Source organism: Globicephala melas, chromosome 1, assembly GCF_963455315.2.
Source record: "Globicephala melas chromosome 1, mGloMel1.2, whole genome shotgun sequence".
Taxonomy (NCBI): domain Eukaryota; kingdom Metazoa; phylum Chordata; class Mammalia; order Artiodactyla; family Delphinidae; genus Globicephala; species Globicephala melas.
The window spans coordinates 166,560,546-166,568,799 of NC_083314.1; the positions used below are offsets into that span (position 1 = coordinate 166,560,546).

General features: G+C 54.7%; 1 protein-coding gene across 3 annotated transcripts in view; it reads left to right on the top strand.

The window, feature by feature from the left end:
• Window positions 1-7,798, top strand: part of AHDC1 (AT-hook DNA binding motif containing 1) — a 65,019-nt gene extending 57,221 nt beyond the window's left edge. For all 3 annotated transcript variants that reach the window (XM_030872906.3, XM_030872913.3, XM_060309211.2), the window contains one exon: window positions 7,145-7,798. The gene's annotated coding sequence lies outside the window, so the exon portion shown is untranslated. The remainder of the gene's footprint in view (window positions 1-7,144) is intronic.
• The last annotated feature ends 456 nt before the right edge of the window (window positions 7,799-8,254 follow it).

Here is an 8,254-nt window from a genome sequence, read left to right on the forward strand (position 1 = left end):
GCAGCCTGGAAGGTGCGGGTCCTCACCCTCACCCCCCCATCAGAGAGTTGAGGAAACAGGTACAGCTCTGAACCCTGCCCAGGGGATCCATAGGTAGTAAATGGCAGAGTCATGATTTGAACCCAGTACTGCACCCCCTCCCAGCCTGGATGCTCTGCTCCCCCTCCACGCTGTGCCCCTGATTCCCCATCCGCAAAATGACGGGTTGATTGGATGCTCACTACAACCCTTTCTGGGTCTGACATTTTAAACGGATTTTGAGGTTCTGTGAAAGAAGCTGCATCTGAGCTTGTCCTTGAAGAATAGGCGAGATTTGGACACACCGAGATGGAGACGGGGCGGGGGGGGGGGGGCGGGGGGGCATTCCAGGCCAAGGAAACCGTGAGCCAGGGCAGGTCACATCCCAATGTGAATTAGAAGAAGAAAGCTTGGAGGAGCCAGAGTGGGGAATGGGGCACCTGAATGGTCTGGGAGCTGAGTTGATGGGACAGAGAGGGACGTGGGGCCGGGGTGGGGTGGGGGTGGGGGGTGAGGGAGACTTGGGCCCCGCAAACATCTTCTAGTCCCTTAGATGGAATGCGGAGCCAGACAGACTGGCTCCACCTTGGGCCCTCACGGCTGAAGATCAGCCCTTCCAGACCCTGAGGAAAGGGTGGGAGGGTGGGAAGGGCCCTCCAAGGTGTTTAGGGATCTCGAGTCCCCCCTCTCCTCCCTATTCCCTCTCAGGCCTGGACCTGAGGCCAAGAGAAATGTCACAGGTCCTCCAAGGTTACACCAGCTGGGGCCTCACCGGAGCAGAAGGCGGCTTCCAAGGCCACCAACCAGCCAGGGTCAGCAGGCATGCCCGGACCTGGGCCAGGCACTGGCCGCTCTGGGCTTTGTCTCTCCATGTCTTGAAACCTCAAGAGGTCACCTGATCTCGCCTCTGGCCCTAGGCAAGAGGCCCTCACGTCAGGGGTCAGCCAGGCCTGCCCTGCCTCTCCTGGGCTCCTCTTCCCACTCTCTGGGGCTCTCCTCCGTCCAATCCGATCTCTTGCCTCTCCTGCAGCCATTTTCAGGCCAGGCCTTCTTGTGCTGAGCCCTCATTACCTGGAAATATAATCTCTCCATGAGCATGCCCTCTCACGCTCCTCCTCGCCCATCTCCCCACATCCCTGTGGACCCAGAAGAACCCAAGGGAGCAAGGCCCTGAAACTGGAGGGTGGTGGCTAGGAGCATGCCTGTGGGCACAAACAGGCCTCCGTGCAGAGCCCGGTTCCATCCCGTACCAGCTGGGTGACCTGGTGAGTCACGTCACCTCACTGCATCTCTTGTGAGAATTAAACGAGATTACCCGTGAAGCACTTAGCCTGTCCCTGGCACACAGGAAGCATGTAATCAGTGGTTGGTAGATGGGTGAATAAAATACCTCCCCGCCGTCTGTGCGCGTCACACACCTCTGACCCTTTCCTCCGAGCTCAGGACTCTGTAGCCAGCACTCCTTCACCTGCTCTTCCTGCTTCCCTTCTAGGAAGGAGCTGGTATTCTAGTATGGGTTTGGGGCCTTTGGCAGGAGGCTGTGAAATACCACCTAGTTATATGCCTTAACAGTGGGGCTGAGTCCTCCCTGGGCGGTCCAGAGACAAGGTAAGTCACAGACCCCACGCCAAGGGACCTAAAGCCTGTTGGGCAACAGGACCCAGACTCCTAAATGACCCAGGTCAGCTAGAAACTCTGTCCACACACAGTTATCCACAGCAGTCCTCTCTTTTGGTACAGATAATCTGAAAGAAGATTGCCTTGTGATTTTGTAATACATCATGATTTCTCTCCCGGCAGATTTGCCCTGCTTGTCATCCTAACTTTTGCTGCCATAGTGCCCTCTGTTTGTGCTGGAGGGCAGGAGGAAGTAGGTTAATGCTGTGTTCAACCAGCATGAACCAGGCGCCTGCCCCAGGCCAGGCATCGCATCCGGTACTAAAGGTACCACTGAACAAAATGAGCAGTGTCCTGCCCTCATGGAGTTTACAGCCTTGAAACAGGTGTTCATTACAAGCCTCCATGTGGGCATCACTCTCCAGGGGACGGACTGAAGTGCTCCCACCGGAAATACCAGGGACCACCCTCTTGAACCGTGGTAGGGCAGGGCAGACAGCAAGAGCTTCCTGGGGGGGGGTGCGGGGGGGCAGAAAATGGGTCTTGAACAAATTTGAGGCCTCGGCAGCTATAGCCCTAGCTCAGCCACCTGGGTCAGCACAGCCAGTGCGTGCCAGGTCTCTGCCCCAACACCTGCCCCCGCTTCCTGAGCCCATAGCCCCCACTGTGGCTGCTGCATGTCCCTCAGCATTTTGGGATGCATGGTGTCTGGAGCAACCTCCCCCTCCCCCCCCCAGAACATTTACTGGATGAATTGACTAAAACATGTCTGCTCTGGTGACTTCATTGCTTAACACCTTTTGATTGCGTCCTCCCCTCGCCAGCCTCCTTGCCTCCAAAATAAAGGCCCGACTTCCTAACCTGGTATTCCGGGTATTCAAGGCTGCTTCTTCAGCCCTGACCTCCTGCTCACACAGCCTCCCTTTCCAGCTCTATACTGTGGGATCGGGAGGGAGCTTTCCAGGCCCTTTCCCCAGTGTGCCCTGTGTCTTTGCTTTAGCTGTTCCCTGGCCTGGGCCGCCCTTTCCTAGTCATCATCCATCTCCCACCTGTCATTTCCTATCTTTCACTCAGACACTGCCTCCTCCAAGAAGCGTTCCAGGATCCTTCCCAGGCGCAATTAATCTCCAGCCCTTTATGCATCCATGACAGCCCTTCCCGGGAATGTTTTCCTCACCATGCCATCAGCTCCTTTAGGCTGGTTACTCATCTCTGTGCACTGTCCCTGTCTCCCCAGTGTTTCATCAGGCCGGGGACACTTCAAGGGTCAGGATTTTTTTTTTTTTTCCAGGAGTCAAAGAAGGGCATGTAGACTAGGGAGAATTGTGAGAGAAAAGGTTAGGCATTGGGTAACGGGGCATGAGCTGGTTTCTCTCAACCGTACTGTTATCAGATGCGCTCCTAAGGATGAGGCAGGGGAGGGGTGTATAAATAAACCAGTTCCAACTCTCAGGCTAACTGGGCTTTTGGAGTTCTGTAAATTCAGCGCCTTCCAGTTTACAGAGAGGAAGAGGGACTCGCCCAAAGACACAGAGCCACCCAGGCAGGGAAGCCCAGAAAGGTAGAGTCAGGAAGGTCGCTCGGGGATCACCCAGTTCCATGTTCTTGCTACTTCCTCAGCCTCCACTCAGCTGCATGCCCAACACATACCCAGATGTGGGACAGATGCCTGTCCTTATATAGGCATCTCCGATCAGGAGGGTGGAGAGTGTGGGTGTTCGGGGTGGGGGCGTGTATAGCCTCCTCCCAGGACAGGTAAGGAGCGTGAGGCTCTGAGAGGTGAGAGATACGCACAAGGTCACACAAGCTTGGTGGGCAACCATGGAAGTAAACCCCATTTGGTCCCACTAGCATCACTCTCTATGCCCCGCAGTGGGGGAGGTAGGAGAAGATCTCTAAGGAGGGAATGACTGGCAGAGCTAGAGTTTAAGGAATGCCTCTAGTCACTGGTGGACAGATTTTGAAAAACTTCCCTGGAGTGAGGAGGAGAGCCACACACCCACCCACATGCCACAGCCTACCCATCCCCAATTGGAAGCTTCATCCTTCAGAGAACTCTGGGTCCAGAGGGTATCTCCATCTGTCAGGTGTGGTGTGGGCCTCAGGGAAGCAGTATCCTCTCCACATTTAAGGGACTCAAAAGCCTGACTTTGCCTGAAGACATCAGAAAGGCTGGATCAGCCTCCCTGGACAGCTGTGATTTGTCTCTGACCCCTTGTCTTTGGTGCTCTATCTCAGTGCCTGAAGATCTCTGCCATTCCCTGTTCAACCCCCTTATTTTACATAGCAACTGAAGCCCAGAGAGGGAAAGGACTTGCCCTAGGTCACACAGCATATCCGTCTCTCAAATCCTCATGCACTCTTTGCCTTCTGCTCCACTGCCTTGTTTGATGTTGAGACCCCTTTCTGGAGGGTAGAGACTAGAAGGTAGGGTTAGACCTTAGCGCATGGCCTGGCAGTTAGCAGCTGTGAATACATGTCTGCTGGTTGCTTGAATGAATGCTCCTTTTGCCAGGGAGAGCAGCTCTCTTTGGACAACCTGACTTATATGTGATCTGTAGCACTTTAAATCCCTGCTCAGCTCTCCCTTGGCACCCCCAGTGCCAGCGCCCACTGACAGGCAGAGACCACCTAAAGCCCTGGCCTCACAGATGGTAAAACTACTGGAGCATGAGACTCTGGGACGTGCAGTCCTTCGTTATGGAGGCACTAAAAGGTTAAGTCTCGTGAACAATGGCTGGTGTCCTGGGGCGCCAGCCACTGCTGGCATCGGGGATACGGAGGTACCCCACGCAGGTCTCTGCCCAGGAGGAGCACGGAAGGGAATGATAAGTGCCCCAGTAGCTATGGTAACAGGGCGGTCTGAGGAGGCGTCCGGAGATGTGCAACACCTGACCTGGACCTTGACTCGCCGATCAGACTCAGACCGGTCACGGCTCTTTCGTTCAGTCGGCGCACCTTGTTGACCCCAGCATGGGCTGGGCGCCGTGCTCAGCGGTGTGTTGAAGAGCCACAGGCCCTCTCACCAAAGCTGGGTGAGGTGCCCCCGCTGTGCTCCCTGAGTCCCCCAGGGCTCCTCTTGACACACCCCCATCTCCCTGCGTGTGATCGCCTGGTTTGGGGTCTGCTTTGCTTCCCTCTGTGCTCTGTGAGCCCCTCAAGGGCAGAGACCAGATCCGTCTTGCCGTCTGCTTTGTCTCCAGTGCCCAGCACTGGGCCACCTGGCCCAGCAGCACTGCTTCTGTTCCGTGGCGAGTTGAACCTGGTGAAGTCAGGGTTCTGCATGGCCATAGCATTCTGCTTTCTCCCTGGCTCAGGAACCTCTGGTTTTGATTCTTTCCCCATCCCCCACCCCCCACCATCCCCCCAGATTCTGGCCAAGTCATGAAAGCTGGGGAGGGCGGTGTGAGGAGGAAGGTGAGACAGCGGTGGCTTAGCAGAGGGTGAGAAAGCCTCCCTGCTGCCTGGCCGCGGGCACCACGGGAATGGTTCTGGCAGGAGCTGCCTGCTGGGCTGAGATCACCATGGAGACCTGGCTTGGAGAGGGTCACTGGCAGTGGCTAAGGGCTGGAGGGGGCGGGGGTGACAGGGATTTGTGCAGAGGCTCCCAGCCTGCCCCGGGGCCCTTAAGGGGAGCAGGGAAGGCTGGGGTTCAGCACAGTTCGCTTGCTAAGTAGTTTGGAGCTGCCCGTCCTAAATCTCCCCCTCGTCACCCCAATACACCATATCTGTCACCCCAACAGGGGTTCCTTAGCTTGACAGCTGTTCTTCAACTGCAGTAAAGCTGTCCTACAGATAGATGCCCCCAGCCCTCCAGCTGAACCTGTCCCCCCACCCTGCTTATCACCCTAACTGGAGAACTGACACCCACCCCAGCTGTATCCCCTGCCCCGATCACCCCAGTTGCGATACAGCTTTTCTCCCCATCACCCCAGTTGTAATACAGCTGTCGCCCTAACAAGCACACCTCTTAACCCTATGGCTAATATTCCATCCTCCCCTCACCAGCAGGAGACCCGAGAGCTTAACAGAGATGCAGCTCCTACCCTCCCCCTCACGCCTCTGCATGCCGCCTGGGCTGAGGCACCAGGATGGGGTGCTGTCCCACCTCCCAGGAGCCCACCTGGCTCCCTGAGGGGAGTCCTGGCAAGTCCAGCCTCGGGACAAAAGTCTTCCCGGGGGCTGACTGCCCAGCAGACAGCAGCCAAGGCTGAGCAGAATTTAAATGTGGCCCCGTTGGAAAGGGAAGCCAAGAAAGAGGACAAGAGAGGGAAGGCTTTCTGTGGCCGCCTGGTTCCTGCAGGGGTGGGGGAGGGTGGATGGCTTGCTGAGGAGTCTCAGAAGGTGGTTTTAGGACCCCCACGCCTGCCCCTTAATTTTGGTGGGTTGGTCACTCACCCAATGTAGGAGACATGAATTTCAGGGCTCTGAGAAGAGGACAGAGCTCTGAAAGAGCCAGGCTAACGACTGGAGGTCTTGAGAATAACTGAGCCCACACCCCTTTCCCACTGGGCATCTTCCCACTCACCCCAGCAAAGCTAGGGCTCTGGATAGGGAGTCAGGTCCCCAGAGCCCTGCAAACATAATTAGGACCGACTGTCTAGGGAAAGGGGGTACTTGAGATCTCTATTGTCTAGTGATTGTAGGGACTGGGGACTCGAGATTTTCTGAGCTTCAGGAAGGCGGGGTGCAGCCAAACAGATGGTATTGTGTTGGGCAATTTCTTTATTCAGACAGACTTCCTCATCACCTCACCCCTCTAAGGAACAGAATGACATTGATAGGGAATGGGGAGAAGGTTGGATTTGGAAGAAATTAAAGCAGTGGTTCACACCTGTGCTGTGCTAAGGCCCTGTCTTCGCATTATGTCATTCCTCAGAACAGCCTAGGTAGGAGGAATTACTAAACGAACTGGTACATGAGGAAGCCGAGGCTTGGGGAGCCTAGCTGGCCCAGGCCCCGTGAAGATAATGACTAGTACTAATTAGGATCATTTATGACACATTTATGGACCAGGCTTAATCTGCCTCAAACCACTGAACCTTCCCAACGAATTTACGGGATAGTTCTGTTATCCCCTTTTTACAGATGAGTAAACTGAGGCTGACAAAGATTCACTGACTTGCCCAAGGTCATAGAGCTATTAAATGGTGGTGCTAGCGTTTGAACTCAGCTGTGTCTGACTCAGGAGCTCAAGTTCTGAACAGATTGCACTGCCTGGAATCCCAGCTCCTCATCCAGTACATCCTTGACCTCTCAGTGGTGTGGGCCTTGGACACACACCTATTTTACAGATGGGGAAAGTGAGCTCAGAGCAGGCCAGAAAGCAGTCCGGAGGCTCATGGATGGGGCCACTTGGAATTTTCTGGGAGAAGGAACAATGCAGTTCCCTTCTCTCAGAATCCTGGTAGGAACCGGGTGGAGGTCCTGCTTTTAACCTCCCTCTTCCCAGAGCTCAGGGTCTGTCCCTGCCGCTGACTTCTGCCTCTTCTCTTGTGTTTCTCTGCAGCTTTCAGAAAACCAACGCCAAGACCCCTCCCAGCGTCCACATGGTCCTCCGGCAGGCGCCTGCCCCTCTGCCTCCCGCCCCACCTCCCCTGCACCCCCTGCAGCCCCATCGCCCCCCCCACCCCTCCCTGCCCATCTCCTCCACGCAGAAGCCGAAGGTGAGCCCTTTCTGCACAAAACCAGCAATTGTAAATACTTTTTAAAAATGTACAAAACTTAAAAACAAAACACAGTTTTAGAAAAAGACAAAAAAAAGAGAGAGAGAGAGAACGCGAGCGTGTGCAAGAGGTTGCGAGCGGGGCCTCAAGGTGTCCAGAGCCCCTGCAAGTATGCACTGAGAAATTTATCTACAGGTCGTTTGACAAAAATGAACAATATCCTATTTATTGTATATACTGTTTTATTATAAATCGTGGATTGTATATTGCATTCTGTAAACCTGCTGTGGTCCCGTGGTGTGCAAATTCGCATGGTGGGGGGGAGGGAGAGGAACCTCTTGCGGGAGCTTTTTTTTTTGTTTTTTTGTTTTTTTTTTTCTTATTTTTCACTCTTTTGGGTTTTCTCTTCTGTTGTTGTTGTTGTTTTCTGTTGGCAGGACACACCCAAAGATCCAAGTTTGTATTAAAAAGAAATGAAAAAAAGCAAAAAAAAAAAAACAAAAAACAAAAAAACAACCTCGTGTCTTGTGAAAGGGGGTGAGTGAGGGTGGACAGAGTGGAAGGGGTGTGACAGCTGGGGGTCGTCACCAGCCACTGGGTCCCCAGAGGAGTTGAAATACTTTCATGTGTTCCCTCCCTCAGAGCTCTCCCTTCTGCCTGAGATCTGAGTCACCTTTGCATCTGGGCCCCTCCCTTTCCACCCTAGGCCCTGGGTCTCCCCTGCCTCTGGGCTCCCCAGACTGCCCCCTGGGGTTTCCTGGCCCCTGGTCCATGCATTCTGTCCCGGGTCCAAGGAGTCTGCCTTTTAGACCTTCCTTTTGCCCTAAGTCCTAGGTCTCCCATGATTCTGAGACCCCTGTTCTCCCCCAAGTCCTTGGTTTCCTCTCCCTGAGGAACTCCCATTATAAATCCGGTCTTGGGTCTCCCCTGCTTCTAGATCCCCTTACTCCATC